This window comes from Rhincodon typus, chromosome 9 (genome assembly GCF_021869965.1).
Source record: "Rhincodon typus isolate 14 chromosome 9, sRhiTyp1.1, whole genome shotgun sequence".
Classification (NCBI taxonomy): Eukaryota; Metazoa; Chordata; class Chondrichthyes; order Orectolobiformes; family Rhincodontidae; genus Rhincodon; species Rhincodon typus.
Window position 1 is genome coordinate 5,769,757 of NC_063340.1, and position 20,155 is coordinate 5,789,911.

At 44.1% G+C, this 20,155-nt stretch overlaps 1 protein-coding gene across 1 annotated transcript in view; it reads right to left on the bottom strand.

Annotated features, from left to right (window-relative positions):
• Positions 1–20,155, bottom strand: part of ism1 (isthmin 1) — an 84,122-nt gene that overhangs the window by 63,038 nt on the left and 929 nt on the right. The window lies entirely within an intron of this gene.

Genomic DNA, 20,155 nt, shown 5'->3' on the forward strand with positions numbered 1-20,155 from the left:
ACACACACACACACACACACACACACACACACACACACACACACACACACACACACACACACACACACATCCCTGTTTGCTTGTCTACACTCCTGAAGCAATGTCTCAAGGTTTTAAAATCATCACCCTTGTTTACTGATTCGGCCACAGCCTCAACGTTCCACACCTTCCCCAGTCCCACTTCTCCTTAATCCCATAACCACTTCCACCACCCTCAGAGCAGGCCATCCCAAAGACAGACAGCTCAGGTCCCCAAGTGAGGCACAAGGTGAAATGTCAATCCTGAGCTCTGCTGAGTTATAACAGCCATATGTTCACTCTACCAGGCCCTGACTCTAACCCCAACACCTCCACCCACCTACCCTGCATTCTCAGCTCTCACCGAGGGCTCCCAACAATTTTGAAGCTTCGATACGGGCTCACAGTGGGGAAAAGTTTGGGAAATTCTGCTGGACAGCGTCCCTGTATTCCTTCAATTCTGGCCTCTCGAGTCCTCCTGATTTAAGTTGATCCATCATTGGTGGTCATGTCTTCAGTTGCTTGGGCTCTAAGATCCACAGTTCTCTCCCTAAACCTTTCGGCGTCTCTTTCCTCCTTTAAGATGTTCTTTAAAACATACATGTTTTTTTCATGGGATGAAGGCATCATTGGCAAAGGTTAGCATTCATTGCCCATCCCTAATTGTCCTTTAACTGAGTGGCTTGCTTGACCATTTCAGGGGATGGTTAAGAGTAAACCATATCACTGTGGGTTTGGAGTCACATGTAGACCAGACTAGGTAGGGAAATGAAAGAAAAGTTCTGCAGAAGACTCAAGACATTAACTCTGTTTCTCCTTCCACAAACCTGCAGAGTTTCTCATCCTACAAGGCTGTTCAAGTTATGAGTATAGGGAGCCCATGTTAAGGAATAGTGAGCTGAGTTAGCAGTTTGCCTTAAGGGTCTCCGAGAGAGAAATTAAATGAAGAAAATAACGTCTAGCGAACTTGCAGCAATTTGCCGAAAGGAAACCAATCACGGCTGTGGCAAACGAACCAGAAGCTTTATTCTAGAGGAAAAAGGTTTCTTTACAGGGGGCTGAGCGTCTGTAAGGGTGTGGCTGAGATAAAAGGAATTAATGGTTTTTAATGTTAGTGATGAGGTTTCTCTAATAGTTGTTGCTTAGTGTAATATAATTCTTTTTCCTTTCATCTAACAGATCTTTAGCTTCCTTTGATAAAAGCAGATTGGTAGATTCTTCTGAGTACACTCAGTGAGTGACCTCCATGGTAGACAAAACAAAAATTCAAACTTATGATCCATCAAACCAGGCTCACTCTGGGACCTGATTTGCTCAGTATCAGTATCGGCTGGCCTCATGACTCTATCTAACATCTGTAACCTAGAACAAAGTCCCGCATCACATCAAATGAACATTATGTATCAAAACAGGACATCGAGTCTCAAAAGGAGATATTTAAGACAGAATTTAGCTGAAAGGTACTTGTGTAAGTACTTACTATTTACTTTAACACAAGTTAAAGAAGAAAAAGGATGTAGTCGACATACTCTTTTTGGAATGGAATTGTGGTTTTGAGTGAATTGCAAGTGGCAGCAGTAATAGCGCTCTCTTCATGCCACCAGGGTAGTGAGCTAAGGTTCCAGTGACATGATCTGCTGGCCATGTGTGTGCGAGTCTCTGCTATATCTGTCAATGCAATGCATGCTCCACCCAACACCCCATTGTCCCAATCACTCCAGGATGACTGTACCTCCCAGTAACTTAGCCACAAGCCGGATTTGGTCCCAATGATCCTTAGAGAAGTTTTTATTCCTGCCCACCATCTGCAACTGAGAGAGGGGAGCATGGAGAAATTAGTTGGTGTGATTTTAATTAGGAAATCCTTTCACATTGCCGGCTGCAGAACTAAAGGACAGGCGAGTTACAGACTTTATTGAACAATGAAAGAGCAAATTACTGCAGACATGCTGGAATCTATACTGAAAACTACAAATCCTGGAGATCACAGCGCGTCAGGCAGCATCTATAGAGAACAAGCAAGCTAACGTTTCGAGTCTAGATGACTCTTCATAGAAACTAATGTGAAGTATGGAGGGGGCTCGTCAGCTCTGATGAAGAGTCATCTAGACTCGAAACGTTAGCTTGCTCTCTCTCCATGGATGCTGCCTGATCCGCTGTGATCTCCAGCATTTGTTGTTCTCAGTTTATTAAACAATGGGTTAAAGCACATCATGATGGCAACATCACAGGCCCCATCACTTGCACAGCAACAGGATACGTTGCTTCTTTAGCTTAGTTGGCTCGATGGCTGGTTTGGTAAATACAGAGGGATACCACCAGTACAGGTTCGTAAACCCACACCAGCTGAGATTACCATGAAGGAGTTGCTCCTTACCTGAGGCATGGTGATCTTCAGTTTAAACCACCACCAGTCATCTCTGGTGAGAAACTGGGATTATGGTGAATTTACCTGTTACTGAAACATTTTACTTTGCAGTGAGCTAGCAGACAATACCACTTCACTATAATTTTAAAACTAGCTCTTCACCAGGGCACAAGTACGTTAAATATTTCACTGGAGATAATTCGCTGTACCCAATGCTTTGGTGCATAAATATGCAGTTTATACACCAAGAAAAACATCAGATTTAATCTCTACAGATATATTTCGCATACTTGTCACCTCTTATTATTCCTTTTTATTGTTGTGACTTAGAGTACAGCATGGAAACAGACTCTTTGGTCTAACTTGTCCATGCCAAGCAGGGATCCTAAATCAATCTAGTCTCATTTGCCAGCATTTGGCCCATATCCCTCTAAACCCTTCCTATTCATATCCAGATGCCTTTTAAATGTTGTAGTTGTACCAGCCTCCACCACTTCCTCTGGCAGCTCATTCCATACACGCACCACCCTCTGTGTGAAAAAGTTGCCCCTTATTAGGCTCCTTTTCAATCTTTCCCTTCTCCCCCTAAATCTCTAGTTTTGGACTCCCCTTTCCTGGGGAAAGGACCTTGACTATTCATCCTATCCATGCTCCTCATGGTTTTATAAACCTCTATAGGCTTGATATTGGCAGTGCTCAATAAACTCAACAACAACTTTCATTCAGATAGCAGTTTTAAGAGACCAACATTCCTCAGAGGGCTTCATGTGAGCGTTTTAAATCATCTGACGCTGAGCCACATAAAGATATGCCGGGTCAGATGACCAAACAGATAGGTTTTAGGTACCATCTTAACAAGAGAAGCGTGGGAGAGGTTTAAGAAGGGAATCCCAGAGCTCAGTGCCCAGCAGCCGAAGGCATTGCTGCTGATGATGGAGGGATGGGGATTAAGACACTACAATTGAAAGAGTGCAGAGACAGATTGCAGAGGTTTGTAGGGCTAGATATGGCTATGCCATGGACATTACCTCTACCAATCAGAGTCCAGTTTGCCAACCAATCAGCACACTTTCTTCCTATCATATAAAATTGCTGCTGCCCCTCTACATCTGGAGGAAACCCATGCAGACACAGGGAGAACATGCAAACTCCACACAGTCACCCGAGTGTTGAATCGAACCTGGGTCCCTGGCGCTGTGAGGCAGCAGTGCTAACCACTGAGCCACCGTGCTCAATAATATGCTTCAATAATATCAGTGACAAACATACTTCATGGTTTAGGTAGCACATTCCAAATTGCAACAATTTGCTGGTGGAAAGCTGATTCCTCTGGCTGCCTATCTCAAAGGCTTCAAAACCTGCCCACCATCTACAAGACACAAGTCAGGAATGTGATGGAATACTCCCCACTTGCCTGGATGGGTGCAGCCGCAACAACACTCAAGAAGCCCAACATCATCCAGGACAAAGCAACCCACTTGATTGGCACCACATCCATCCACTCCCTCTTCCAATGACACTCAGTAGCAGCAGCATGTTCTACCTACAAGATGCACTGCAGAAACTCACCAAAGATCCTCAGACAGCAACTTCCAAACACATGATCACTACCATCTCGAAGGACAAGGGCAGCAGACAATGGGAACACCAGCCCCTCCAAGTTCCCCTCCAAGGCACTCACCATCCTGATTTGGAAATAAAATTGCTGTTCCTTCAGTGTTGCTGGGTCAAAATCCTGAATTCCCTCCCTAAGGACATTGTGGGTCAACCTACAGCACATGGACTGCAGTGGTTCAAGAAGGCAGCTCACCCCCACCATCTCAAGACATTTGAAATGGGCAATAAATGCTGGCTAGTCAGTGATGTCCACGACCTGCATTCTTTTTTTCCCCAAAACCTATGTTCTGTCCTCCAAATATTGACCCTTCAACCAATCAAAACAACATTTAACTCTCTTCTTTCATGATTTTGTACACCTCTATCAAATACCTTCTTAACTTCTCCTGCTTGAAAGAGAAACTCTCTTACATCATGAAGTGGTATTTAACACCTCCTCAGTCTCTTAAAGTTAACTTTAAAACAGACCATTCTTTACCGGCTAGCCATGAGGTATAGCCTTTTGCTGCAAACCCTATTAAGTTTTGATTTTAAAGACTCTCAGTTCATATGGACTGACTGTGGAGCGCACATTTCTTAGTGCAAAAGTGACACAGCTACTTCAGACAGCTCCAGATTGGTGTGAATAGTGGCCGTGTTGTACAGAGCTTTGTGGGGGGATAATGCAGTGAGAGTGTGTTTTGATTTGATTTGATTTGATTTGATTTATTATTGTCACATGTACCTAGGTACAGTGAAAAGTTTTGTTTTGCATGCAGTATAGGCAGATCATACCATACAAAGTGCATTAGGGTAATAGAACAGAACGAGGAATACAATGTTAGGGTTGCAGAGAAGGTGCACAAAGAACGAGTTCAATGTGAGATTTGAAATTTGAGAGGTCCATTCTGAAGTCTAATAACAGCAGGGAAGAAGCTGTTCTTGAATCTGTTGGCATGTTTGTTTAAGCTTTAGTTCCTTTTGCCTGACAGAAGAGGGTGGATGAGATTATAACTGGGATGGGAGGGGTCTTTGATTATGTTTGTTGCTTTCCCAAGGCAGCGGGAAGTATAGATGAAGTCAATGGATGGAAGGTTGGCTTGTGTGATGGTCTGGACTGTGTCCATAATGCTCTGTAGTGTTTAAGGCATGTTGGGAGTTTGGGTGGAATTGAGTCAGTCAGTATTACCCCTCACCTCACTGTCATCAGTCAGGTCCGTGACTCAACATCAACCCCAGAAACCTCCCAGCCATTCTCCACCTCCTCAGTGGGGAGTGTTTAGTTCTGAACTGAATGGCAGGGTAATCTGACAGGTTCTGTAAGATCCACATCACTAAGTGTTTCCATTCTGTCCAAGGGTGATGGTTAATACCGGTGGGAAGGACAAAAATCTGCTCTGAATATCCTGTTCAGCACAAATATTTATATATGTCTAAAAAAATCCAACTCCAAGAATTTGCAGAGGCAGAATGGGCAAAAAATTCTGGCCTGTTTGGTTGTGTTGATTAATTTCTGCTCCAAGGTAATTGTCTATCTGAAATTGAAACACTTAATGCACTTGCAAGGTTTGTATTTTTGTGATGACAGTAGCTGGATTGGTAGCATTGAAAGGAGAAGTAACAGTTCATCATTAATGCTTGTTCTGACCCAGGAGCCCAGAAAAATAGTTCTCAGCCCCTAAATATGCTAATGAGAGTTACTTCTCAATGGTCTGGGGTGTTTCCTTAAACCTTTCTAAACCAATCTGTCAACATTACACTCTCAAGATTTGACTGCATCTTACAGTCCCTTTGCATGGTAAGGCTTCTCATTTGTAAGCTGCTATTCTTATGAGCACAAGTGTATGTGCATATAGAGGTTTGGAACTGAACAGTATTTAACTTTTAAAATGACTTAATGTTTTCACGGTTAATTGCTTTTTGTAGTTTGAATTTATGGCTGCGTTGAAACTGAATTTTAGAACTTAATGATGTTTTTTCCAAATCAAAGCCAAAAAGTGCTCTGCTATCGCTCAACGTTTCTTTGCTGGTGAAATTGAATGGGGTTTTATTCATACATTGATCACTGGACATGAAGGCATGAGCTGACGCAGCACGGTGGTTTAGTGGTTGGCACTGCTGCCTCACAGCACCAGGGACCCGGGTTTGGTCCCAGCCTCTGTGTGCAGTTTCCCCGTTCTCCCCGTATCTGCGTGGGTTTCCTCTGGGTGCTCTAGTTTCCTCCCACAGTCCAAAGATGTGCAGGTTAGGGTGGATTGGCCATGCTAAATTGCCCGCGGCATTCAGGGATGTGTAGGCTAGATGGGCTAGCCATGGGAAATGCAGGGATATGGTAGAAGAGTGGGTCAGTGCGGACTCAATGGGCCAAATGGCCTGCTCCTGTACTGTAAGGGTTCTACGAAAATTGCTTTCAATTTGAAACAAAAATCCCACCTCTGCTTTCCCTGCCAAGTGGATGTGATGTAAAATCTAGCTTTGTATAATAATCACAGAAATAAAAGCAATGTGGTGACTGCTGCAGATGGAATGTCAGTCACATAGTTCTTGTTTTCTACACACAAAGGTACCAGCAGGGACTCGAGATTCAGGCTTATTTATAGATTTACTTCTAGATTTCTTACAGTTATTTCAGTAGAATAAGATTTTTATTTTGATTAATTCTTAGTTCTTTTACGGTCAAAAATGCAAAAGAAATTGCGCATTTTTTTTCCAAACAGGGTTCTGTTAATATACCTTTTGATTCAAACTCTACTCATGCTTTGGATAAAGAGGTTGCCAGTTTGAAGGTTTACCCCAGAGATCTGGGCACATTGTCTAGATCAGGGGTTTTCAGACTGATGTGGGGTCCCATAGTCTGTGCCAGGTGTATGTGGGTAGAAACTGAGCAGGGCTGGGGAGGAGTGAAGTGGACCTGTCATAATATGCAGCACAGTGTGAGAGTGGATCAGTTAGCTCAGGTGGCTGGATGGTCAGTCTGTGACGTGGACACCAACAGCAAGGGATCATTGCCTGCACTGCCTGAGGTTACCATAAAGGTCCCTCATTCTCACCCTGTGATGGATGTGTGGAGACCCTCAGGTTAAACCACCACCAGCCCCTCTAATGAGGAAGGTAGTCATCTGGGAGCAAGGCAATTTTATTGACCACATGAACTGTCCCTCCAACCAGGGGCTGTGTGAATAAAGCAGTGCTGAGGGGGGTCCTGAAAAATCACTGTGTCTGTAAGTAAACAGCTTTCTTAAAAGCATTATTAAATACTTTTTAAGCCCAGCTCAATCAACTTGAGAGTCATACAACTTAGACAGTGAGAGATGCCCATCCATCCATTAACTAATTAACCTGAGCAGACGCTCCACCATAGTAAGGCTTGGAGATGGCGGTGATATCACTGCACTTGTATGGTCAGTCCCTGGGTTCCATCCTGGAGTCTGTTTACAAATTGATTTGCGCTCAAATCAGAACACAATGCAGAACAACAGGAAACAGCCATTCACAAGTACAGGAAATGTTTGTATGTTGGATCTTTAAAATTACACCCCTGCATGGGATTGCTTTCCTAAGTCAGATGTTCTTAACATGACAACTGCTATAATTCAAATGCACAAGGTGAAAGGGGAAAAGTTTATGGGAGATAGGCGTGGAAAGTTCTTCATGCAGAGGGTGGTGGGTGCCTGGAATGCGTTGCCAGCGGAGGTGGTAGAGGCGGGCACGATAGCGTCATTTTAAGACGTATCTAGACAGATACATGAATGGGCAGGGAGCAGAGGGATACAGATCCTTGGAAAATAGGCGACAGGGTTTAGATAGAGGATCTGGATTGGTGCAGGCTTGGAGGGCCGAAGGGCCTGTTCCTGTGCCGTAATTTTCTTTGTTCTTATCACTTAATATGCTGAGGGCCTCAGCCAATGGTGAAATTTGAATTCAATAGAAATTTGGAATTAAAAGCTGGCCCTAATGGTGTCTACTTTGAATTATTATTGAGAAAAAACGTTTGGTTTATTAATGCCATCCTTACTTGGTCTGGGCTACACGTGACTCTAAACCCACAGCAATGTGGTTGACTCTTAACTGCCCTCTGGGAAATCAGGGATGGGCAATAAAGATGGAATCCCATGAACAAATTTTTTAAAAAAAGGAACAAGAGAATGTACCAAGGGAGTGCTGCAGTACTGCAAGTACCTGGTTTCTCAAATGAGTCTTTAAAATGAGCCATCTCAGGTTGACACGAAAGATTCCACAGCACTGGGCGGGGAGGGTTGTCTGCAGAGAACTGGTCAATACTTATCCCTCAACCAACATCGCTGAAACACAGGATCTGATCGCCAACCCACTGCTACTCGTGGGAGCTTGCTTTGTACAAAATTGGCTGCCACATACAACAGTGGCTACACCTCAAAAGCATTTCATTGGCTGCCAAGTCCCTGAGAGCATGGAAGACGCTCCAGCAAATCAGATATTTCTTTCTTATACGTTTACCGAATGAAGAATTGGGTAAATTTAATTAGGAAGAGAAAATGGGCTTAGCAGCGTATGCAGATGACTTTGAATCCAGCTGCGAATGGAATGAGATATAATTATAGAATTGCTGTATAAATGTGGGTTTATACTTTGTTAAGTCTGTTTGAAGTAAATGTTCAAAGAAAAAGAACAAGGTCCCATAATTAGGATGTGATGTAATGCCATCTCCACAAAATATGAGAACTATTTAACCCAAATTACTTCATTACACATGCTATAATTTCTGTTTACCACTGTTTCCCTTTCTTTCTTGACACCCACTGCACACATAGCTGCCTCCAAGATCTTCAGGCTTCAGATGAGGGAACACGGCAAATGGCTGTACATCATATCCTGGTCGTCTTCGTGCAGTGGCTTAGCGTAGGGGCCTCCCAAACAGGGCCTTGGGAGGACTCAAGATAAAATTTTGGGATCCTGAGTTCGGAGGCAGCTATGGCCCCTGCAGAACTCTGACTGAGTTACAAACAGCAGATGTGCCCCTACTGTCACAAGCATCTGCTGTCCTAGCCAACTCCTCCAGTCTCACTGGCCTCTACCCTGCATCCTATACTCCCTGCACATCCACTCTCTAACCCCAGCCCCAGACCCTGCACTCACAGATCTCACTGAAGGACCATGACACAGTCTCAAAGTTCAGAAAGGAGGCCACGGTGGCTAACAGTTTGGGCAACACTCACTTCCCAAAAAGGCACAGCGACTCCTCTTCTTCCTCAGGAGGCTTAGGAAATTCAGCATGTCCATAAGGACCCCCACCTTTCACAGATGCACCATAGAAAGCATACTGTCCAGGTGTGTAACAGCCTGGTACAGCAACTGCTCTGCACAGGACCACAAGAAGCTACAGAAGGTGGTGTGCACAGCCCAGACCATCACTGAAGCCAACCTCCCATCCATGGACTCCATTTACACTTCTTATTGCCATGGAAAGGCTGCCAACATCATCAAAGACCCCTCCCACCCTGGTAATGCTCTCTTCCAACCTCTTCCATTCGGTAGAAGATACCGAAGCTTGAACACACGCACCAATAGATTCAAGAACAGCTTCTTCCCTGCTGTTATTAAACTGCTGAATGGACCTCTCTAACTTCAAATAATGTTGATCTTGCTTTGTGCACCTCTTGTGCAGTGTAACCTTGTATGCCTCAGTGTGGAGCTGGAGGAACACAGTAGGCCAGGCATCATCAGAGGAGCAGAAATTTCTAAAGTAGGGTCCGGACCCAAAATGTCAACTTCCCTGCTCCTTTGATGCTGCCTGGCCTGCTGTGTTTCTCCAGCTCCACACTGTGTTATCACAGACTCCAGCATCGGCAGTTCTTGCTATCACCTTGTATGCCTCACTGTGTCTAAATGCCCTATGATCTGTATGCCCTTGTTTGCTATAATCTGTCTGTACTGCTTGCGAAACAAAGCTTTTCACTGTACTTAGGCACATGAGACTATAATAAACTAAATCAAAGCTTTGGGGAAGTTTAAGGTAGAGTTCAAGGATGTACTGACATGTTTTTTTTCAATCTGGATGTCACCTTTAAGAGTTCAGAAGAAGGGTCACTGGACTCAAAATATTGACTGTTTCTTTTTGCACAGATACTGCCAGACCTGCTGAGTTTCTCCAGCAATTTCTGTTTTTGTTTCAGATCTCCAGCACCCACAGTATTTTGCTTTTATTTGAATAGCTTCCAATGTACAAGTACAACGTACATACTCTATCACAGCTGGCTGGGAGATAAATAGATCCAGGAAAAAGACACTGGAAGCTACTGGTGAAACTTTGAGTCTGAGGTATTCTTATCATCTGTGCCCAGTCCATAAATTACTTTTAACAACATCGTATTTTCAATGCCTGCACCTTATAGGTAACACCAAAAATAGCTACTGAGCTTCCTGGGTCAGCTCACTTCATGGTCTAATATTCAGCCTTCCCGAAGTCCCAGCTCTCCAGTCTACACTGAAATGAATCCAAGAAACAATTGGAATAATTGCAGTCCCTATGTTAAATTTCAAGGGAAAACTACAATCTCCTTGATCTAACTTCTGGTCACCTGTTCTAGCATCTCCTAAACAAAAACAGAAAATGTTGGAGAAACACAGCAGGTCTGGTAGTGTCAATGGAGAGAAAGCAGGTTAATGTGTCAGGTCCAGTGACCCTTCTCCAGAATGATTATGGCTGGGACAAGGTTGGTGTACATGCTGGAGGCAAGGTGTGTGTGTGTGTGTGTGTGTGTGTGTGTGTGCGTGTGTAGGGGGTGTGGGGAGTAAACATTGGGTGGACATAGTGCCTACACAGAGAGAACAACAGTTGGACAGACAAAGGAATGGATCAAGGTTTAAGCCTAGGAGAATCAATAGCTGCTAATGGGACCATTAGTAACTAACAATGGGTTGGCTATGGTAGCAGCTTATGTGGTGATGGACCTGGTGTGTGGGGATTGGTGTATGGACATGCCCTCAAGCCCTAAAGTTGTTGAGTCCAGAAGGCTGTCGGGTCCCTGAGTGGAAGATGAGGTGGTGTTCTTTCAGTTTGCACTGAGCTTCGCTGGAACACTGTAGCAAGCCAGAGACAGAGATGTTGGCCAAGGAACAGGGTGGTACGTTAAAGTGGCAGGCAACAGGTAGCTTAGGGTCTTTTTTATGGACAGAACACTGCTGTTCTGCAAAGCCAACACCCAGTCTATGCTTCGTTTCCCCAAGGTAGAGCAGACCACTTTGTGAGCAGCAAATGCAGTAGACTAGAGTGAAGTGTTGCTGAATAGCCAAGGTTTTTTCCCCAGGGTAGGGGAGTCCAAAACTAGAGGGAATAGTTTAAAGTGAGAGGGGAGAGATTTAAAAGGGACCCAAGGGACAACTTTTTCACACAGAGGGTGGTGTGTGTATGGAATGAGCTGCCAGAGGAAGTGGTGGAGGCTGGTACAATTACAACATTTAAAAGGCATCTGGATGAGTAAATGAATAGGAAGGGTTGAGAGGGCTGTGGGCCAAATGCTGGCAAAGGGGACTAGAGTAATTTAAGATATCTGGTCGGCATGGACGAGTTGGACTGAAGGATCTGTTTCCTTGCTGTACATCTTTATGGCTCTATACTCTGAAACATAGCTATTATTTCTAAAGTAGGAAGCATGGCAGTTAATTTGTTATAAGCAAGGTGCCAGTAACAACAACGTCCATATTGTATTTTGTTTCAAATCAGTGCGGCTGTATAGGCAAATATTAGCCAGCACCACAGGAGAGAATTCCCCTGTTGTTCACAGTGTCCTGAGAAGGCAGATGGAGGACTCAGTTTAATATTTAACCTCAAAAGTGACGCTTCCGCTGAGCCAAGGTTTGATGCAGATTTTGTGTTCAAGTCCCTGGGACAGGACCTCATACAACAACATTTTAACGCAGAGGCAAGGGTGTTCCTCACTGAGGCCCAGCTGACATTTGTTCACCTTCACAATATTGTGTCTAAGCATCAACTCACTCTGATTTCCTTTCTGTGAATATCAATATTTCAGCTGGGCAGGAGACTGAAACTCCACTCAGCTGCATCTGCTTAATTCGTACTTAGTGACGCACAGTTAAAATAATGTGCCTGCTTCAAATATGCATCATAAACAAATGACGTGCAAGCTTTGGTTCAAAATTGTAAAAAATCTTTGTGATAACTCAAAGCTCAAATTCTCAAGTGATTCCTGTTACAACTGGGATGGCATATAGTCAGCCCTTGAGAAGATGACAGTGAGTTGCCTTGTTGAACTGTGCTAGCCCATCGGGGCTAGGTATACCCACACAATGTTGTTAGGGAGAGAAGTCTAGGGGTTTGACTCAGCAATAGCAAAGGAATGGTAACGTGGCTTCATATCAGGCTAGCGAGTGGCTCAGAGGGGAACTGAAGTGTTGGTATTGTCCTCATTCTTCCAGGTGGTAGAGATCACAGGTTTGGAAGGTACAGTCGAAGAAAGCTTAGTGAGTTACAGTGACGCATCTTGTAGATGGTACACACTGCTGCTATTGAGCACTAAAGGCACAAATGTTGAATGTGGTGGATGGGGTGCCAACCAAACAGGCTGCTTTGTCCCGAACAGAGCCTTTCGCGTGACATTGGAGCTGCACCCTTCCAGGCAAGTGGGGAGTATTCCTTCACATTCCTAACTTGTAGATGGTGGAAAGGCTTTGGGGAGTCAGGAGACGAGTCACCTGGTGGAGAATTCCAAGCCTCAGACCTGCTCTTGTAGCCACAGTATTTATATGGCTATCCAGTTCGGTTTCTGATTAAGGTTAACTCCCTGGTTAATATGGGGAGCTTCCATAAGGATAATGCCATTGAATGCCATAGGGAGATGATTAGATTGTTGGAATGGTCATTGATTGGAACCTTGTGGCTCAAATATTTGTTGTCACTTATGACCCCAAGCCTGAATATTGTCCAGGTCATGTTGCATTTGAACGTGGACTGCTTCAGTATCTGAGAAATCATGAATGGTACAATCATCGGCAAACATTCCCACTTCTGACCTTATGATGGAGGGAAGGTGATTGATGAAGCAGCTGAAGATGGTTGGTCCTCGGACACTACCCTAGGAAGCGTGCTTCTGATGCAGTGGCAGTGTCCCTACCTCTAAGCCAGGTTTAAATCCCACCAGAGGTTTAAAAAAAATAATCTGGGCAGGCTGTTGAATGAAAAAAAAAGCATCGACACACTGAGGAACGCCTGCAGAGATGTCCTGGAGCTGAGATGACTGACCTCCAACAACCACAACCGTTTTCCTATGTGCCAGGTAGGACTCCAAACAGCAGAGTTTACTTCCTGACTCCTATTCCCATTTTCTGCTGGTGGATTCCACTCAGGCATTGGGTCAGTTTCTGGATCCCAAAACTACAAGGGGCTGCAGTGCACTCTCTGGCATGTGATCTTCTGGGAGGCGGCGGTCTTACTGTCTGTCTCAGTGTCTAATTAAGGATGTTGGGTGGGTTCAGTGGGGTCTCAGAGGGCCCAGGGCTGGGAGAGGTGGGCACCAGTCAAGTAGAAAGGCAATTACAAGAGAAGCTCAAAATGGAAGCATCTTTGGAAACATGACTAAAATTCCAAAAGTAAACAGGGAAAGCTGGTAAGGCAATGGGGAGTAGAAGTTAAAAACTCATCTGAAATTCTTTAAGCTGCAATTGAGGCCTTACATAGCCAATGGCCATGTCACTGGAGCATGGAGCCTTCAGTTCTGATTGGCCCCTGTCTTGTTGCCAGGAGGTCATCCAACCTGGAGCTGTGGGGCTCTGTCAGAGTTCAATCTGACTCTGGGATGTCCCGGGCAGGCCCCTCCCCATCTTTATTGCTCTTTATTGGCCAGAGCTGGTGTCTAATTGCAGCCAATGTTGCATCTCAGCGAGAGGGCTTCTGGGCGGTGGGAACAGATCAGAGTCCCAACCTGAGCCCTATTCTGGCTGATTGATGTCCAGGTCTCCCTTTCAAACCTGCCTCCTTGGGCCTGGGAAATGTCTGTAGTTTATAACCCAAACTCCTCAGTGAATATCCCTCCATGGCCTCTGCCCCTCCCTAATCTGGGAATCTCCTCTGGACGTTACAACCCCCTACTACAACTGCACTCAAATAATTCTGACCTCTTGTGCCAATTGCTTCACCATTAAAGGCCATGTTTTCAGTTAACTAGACCCCGACCGTTGCAATACTCTCCTACATCTCTCCCTACCCCTCCCTCCCTTTAACATCCTGCTCAACAGTTATCTCTTTGAACCAAGCTTTGGTCCTGTGATCTAACATTGCCCTGTGTGGCTCAGTGTCATATTTCATTTTACAATGCTTCTATGAACTACCTTGGGACAATGCATTAGCTTCAGGGTGCCATATAAACATACGCAGTTGTTGTTAAAACTGCTCTGAAGTTGCACTCCCCCCAAAAATAATCAGCCTTTGCAAAAACAATACAATTAAATTCCCTGCTTTATCCTTGAATAATAAGCAGGTCTGATCGCCAAGTATTTAAGTCTTTATGACAGAACGTTAGTCCTTATTTTTTATTCACTTATTGGAGCTGGGTGTCGCTGTCTGGCCCAGCACTTATTGCCCATCCCTAGTTGCCCTTGGGAAGGTGGTGGGGAGCTGTCTTCTTGAACCGCTGCAGTCCATGTGCTGTAGCTAGACCCACAATGTGCTTAGAGAGAGAATTCCAGGATTTTGAAAGTGACACTGAAGTAACAGCGATATATTTCCAAGTCAGGATGGTGAGTGGCTCAGAGGAGAAAGTTCAGGATGTGGTGTTCCCATGTATCTGCCATTGTCCTAATAGATGGACGTGGTTGTGAATTTGAAAGGTATTGTCTAAGGACCTTGGTGAATTTCTAAGGTGCATCTTGTAGATGGTGCACACTGCTGCTACTGAGCGTCGGTGGTGGAAGGAGTTGATGTTTGTGGATGTGGTGCCAATCAAGTGGGCTGCTTTGTCCCGGAATGTGTCAAGCTTTATTACTATTGGAGCTGCACCCATCCAGGCAAGTGGGAAGTATTCCATCACACTCCTGACTTATGCCTTGTAGATGATGGACAGGCTTCAAATATGGTTCAAATATTCAGTCACATGGGGTTCGCTGCAAAAGTGATGGCAAATATTGAATCATAGCACAGCTGAGGACTGCACACAATAACAGGAGTGTGTTGTATTGTTCTGTCTCTTGTGAAACTTTGGACTTTTATAGCTTTCATATGCAAAAGGCCATCAATAAAACACCAGAAATACATTGTTACGAGCAGGTGCAGGATTAGAATAAATGTTACATTTCTGCATACAATACCAGCACACTCCCTTAGGTTTTAAATCTCATAAACTCTAATGACGTTATAAATGATTAACTTAACAGCCAAACAATTTCCGAACAGCATCTGAAAGCTGGTGATACGAATGTAGGTGCATTGCCTGCTGGGAGCGTAGTCACTTTTCACAAAATATGGTCAGGCTTTGCATGGAATGATATGCTTTTGATTTCTTTCCTAGCAGTTACTCAGTGGTTAACACAGTACAACTCATGCTATAGCATGCAAAGAATTTTGGCAGGAGGTGCCAAGGACAGAACAACATCAGACGAATTTATGCGCGCTACACTGAAGGTCCTGTTACATTTTAATGGATATTTATCCTCTGAAACTTTTTTTTCTCCTTCCAATCCCGTGCTGAAGCACAGGTCCATAGGTAGTGACTGTACCTTGGCAATGTGATCACAGTTCATGCACTATCAATCGAAGTTTTGAACATGGTGGGGAACACAATTGTAAATTGTCACCAACATTCGCACATTTTCTCACAGCAAGCGTAGAGTCACCAAGTGTGAGCCTATGAAATGCATTGCCCAGAACCAATGCAATGATGAGCAATTCCATTCCAATCAGGACTTAAACTTGGGAGTTCCCTGGTCTAAACAGCACATTATGTTTCTGATAACTCAATAGATCAATAGAGAGTCCATGTTCTAAGTACTACTGCAGCCTTCCTCAGGCATAGGGCAAGATTTTCTGTTTATTTCAGGGGATGTGGGTGTTGCTGGCTCAGCCAGCAGTTATTGCCTATCCTTAACTGCATTTGAGCTGCCTCTTGAACCGCTGCAGTCCTTGTGGTGTAGGTACACCCACATGTTGTTAAGGAGGGAGTTCCAGGATTTTGACTCAGTGACAGTCTCTCATTATAGCCTTTCATTAGTACATTAACCAAAAGCTTGTATTTATAGAGGATCTCTAATGCAACAAAATGTCCCAAGGTTTTTCACAGAATAATGCGGAGTCAAGCCATGTAAAGAGATATTGGAGCAGGTAAGGTTGTAAGAAAAAGGAGCATTCAGAGAAGTAGGCCATTCAGCCCATCAAGTCTGCTCTGTTATTCAATGAGATCATGGCTGATCTGATCACCCTCGACTCCACCTTCCTGCCTTAGATGTCGGAGCAAATTGGTCAGAAGGCCATTGATCACAGCTTTGGTCAGAGAGGTAGGCTTTAAGGAGCATCTTAAAAAGGAGGGAAAAGAGGTAGAGGGTTGGAGAAGGATAGGGAGGAAATTTTGAATTTCAGGCTTGGAAGCTTCTGAAGGCAAATGATGAATTCATTCAAGATAATCAAAAGCTCAGAATTAGAAGAGAACAGAGATTTCAGCAGATCATTGGGGTTAAACGAGACGATAGCGGGAGGGAAGATCGAAGCGATGGAGGGATTTGAAGACAAGGATGAGAATTTTGAAATCAAGGCACTGTTGTGCTGGGGTAATTGCTGGTCAGTGAGTACAGGGGCATGGGTGAACAGAGCTTGGTGCAAGTGCAGGCTGGAGCAGCAAGAAGTTTCAGCACTGGCCAAGAGTGCACTGGAACAGTCAAGTCTAGAGATAATATTGGCTTGAATGAAGATTTCAGCATGATTGAGGGCCACCAACAAAAAAGGAAGCTGTCATATTCAGCTGTACAGAATAGCCGATGGGGAGGTGTGTGGATATTGTCATAATGTATGCAAACAGTACAACTTATGTCCCTTGTCATAGTCATGTTGGGTCTACAGCACAGAAAAAGGCCCTTCAGTCCATCGTGTCTGCACCATTCAAAAGCAACCACCTAACTCTTCTCATCTTATTTTCCAACACCATAGCCTTGTATGTCCTGCCATCCAGCCTAACCTGAAAAAACAGTCACGTTCATATTGGGGAGAAGGCTTTCCTTTGCTGTGTGTGTCTGGGAGGGGATTCACTTCATTGTCCAGCCTGAGGTCACACAGGCTATCTCATACTGGAGAGAGATTGTTCATCTCCTCTCAGTGTCAGGAGAGATCCAATCTTCCTTCCTGAGTCTTGGCATTCACCTCCACAATGAACTGAAAATCAGACCCGAGTCTGAAAATCTGATCGAAACAGTCTTATAGTTACTCCACAGACCATCCATTCGAAACACTTCAAGATGTAACTTCTACTTTCCAAGTCAGATAGATGCTGTTTTGAAGCATCATGTGTTACAGCAATCCCCGACACAAGTTCCGGCTGCCTTTCAAGCCTTTTGTCACAGTAACCGTAACTTTAATTGTCCAAAAGTGATCTGTGTACTTGGACTGTATACTTGTCCCAGACACCACATGTTTTACCCAAATACAGTCATACAGTCACACAGATGTTCAGCACGGAAACAGACCCTTTGATCCAACTCATCCATGCCGACCAGATATCCTACATAAACTCAGTCCCATGTGCCAGCATTTGGCCCATATCCCTCCAAACCCTTCCTATTCATATACCCATCCAGACACCTTTTAAATATTGTAATTGTACCAGCCTCCATCACTTCCTCTGGCAGCTCATTCCATACATGCACCACCCTCTGTGTGAAAAAGTTATGCCTTAGGTCCTTTTTAAATCTTTCCCCCTCTCACCTTAAACCTATGCCCCTCTAGTTTTGGACTCGCCTACCCTGGGGAAAAGACCTTGGGTATTTCTCCCCCACATCTTTCATCATCTGTTTTACTATCTCTCTTCCATATCCTTCTCCACAGTAAACACTGATGCAAAATACTCATTTCGTACCTCCCTTATCATCAGGATGCGTGACTGGTTAGCAATATCCTTTTATGAAACATCGACTTAACCCGACTGTACTTATAGCATCATAGAGATGTACAGCATGGAAACAGACCCTTTGGTCCAACATGTCCATACTGACCAGATATCCTAAATTACTCTAATCCCATTTGCTAGCATTTAGCCCATATCCATCTAAACCCTTCCTATCCATGTACCCATTCAGATGCCTTTTAAATGTTGTAATTGTACCAGCCTCCACTACTTCCTCTGGCAGCTCATTCCATACACACATGACTCTCTGCCCCTTAGGTCCCTTTCAAAGCTTTGCCCTCGCACATTAAACCTGTGCCTTCTAGTTCTGGGTTCCCCTGCCCTGGAGAAAAACCTACTTATTGAGACATCAGAGGCTAATACTGATATATGAATGCTCACAAAGATTTCTACACGAGCAAGTGCAAGCTTGGTACTTGGAACTGAGTGCCAGCCTTCCAAACATGTATACCCAGCTGAATTCAGAATATTACCTGTCTCTCAAATAGACAGTGTCCTGGATTGGCCCCAGGCTCACAATGTCTAGCTAGCAAGTAAAATTCCTGCTGAAGTTCAGTGCTGACCTCCCATGAATTGCATTTGGAATGACCCATTTGGAAACAGTCAGGATCCATTCCTCACTCCCTATCCTCCTGGGAGAGGGTCAGTGGAGGCATTGGGAACTCTGACTTTGAACACTGTCTTGTGAAAATGGGAGCAGTGTGAACAGAGAGAGCCTCCGGGAAGCACCTACTCAAAAGTGAGAGGGCACTTAGAATCCATCTCACTGAGTTACAGCCACTGAAATTTTGAATGGAACTCACTGCTAAATTCAAGTGTTTTGTACTATAATGTTAGTCTTTAAACATTGTCAGAGGAATCACTTAAATCTCTACTTTTCACACGTGCTGAGTACCCATTAGAGCCCTTTTCAAACCCAATACCTTCTGAACTGATTCTGTTTTAGGAACAATGGGATTGATCATCATAAATGGAAATAATCAATTACAATAATGCATTTTAAAACACCAAAAGATTTAATCAGTACATTTCTCTCAACATACTCCTTCTCCACCCTGATTATTTTGTCTATTTCGGACTGTCATTTTCTCACTAAACTCTCTATATAGCTCTCTCTCACACACACACACGCTGTCTCAATCTCTCCCTATTGTTCTTTCTGTCTGTCTTTCATTCTCTCTCTCTCTTTCTCGATGTCTCAGTCTCTCACTGTTTATCTCAGTCAATCTCTTCCTCTCTGATGCCTATCACACCATATGTCTTGCTCGCTGTCCCAGTCTATCTTTCTCTCCAGACATATTTCTCCCCCCTTCCCCATCTTTCATTATCTCTTTTACTATCTCTCTCCTTCTATCACTCTCATCATCTTTCTTTCTCTGTCTGACGCTCACTATCTTACATTATCTGTCTGCATCTATCATTTCTCATCTTTCTCCATCTTTATCTCTTGCACTCTTTCGCAGTCTCAATCTGTCTACTTCACTGTCTTTCTGTCTTTTACATTATGTCTCTCTCTCTCTCTTACAGCCTCTCTATTTCTTTATCTCACACACACTCACTGTTGTCTCTCTCTCTCACCCGCTACTCTCTCTTGCACTCACTCACTCATTATTCTCACACACACACTCACTATATTCTCTCACACACACACTCACTCGCTACTCTCTCACACACACACTCACTCGCTACTCTCTCACACACTATCTTCTTCTCTTACCCTCAGACACTATTCTCACACACTCCCACTACTCTCTCTTTCACTCTTACCGTCACTTTGCTGTCTACACACTATTTACTTCGCATTCTCTGTTTCCTTCTCCCTCTCACACACTCCCTTCTCCGGTTGATCCTGTCTCAATCGCACTCCCTTCCTTGTTCATTATACCTCTCTCGTTATTTCTCTCACACTGTCTAGTTGTCTCTGTCTCTCCAGTTATTTCTCACACACAGTCTCTGGTTATCTCTCTCTCTCTTTCTCTCTCTATGTGTGTCCCTAGTTATTTCTCTCACACTGTCTAGTTGTCTCTTGTCTCTCCAGTTATTTCTCTCACACAGTCTCTGGTTATCTCTCTCTCTC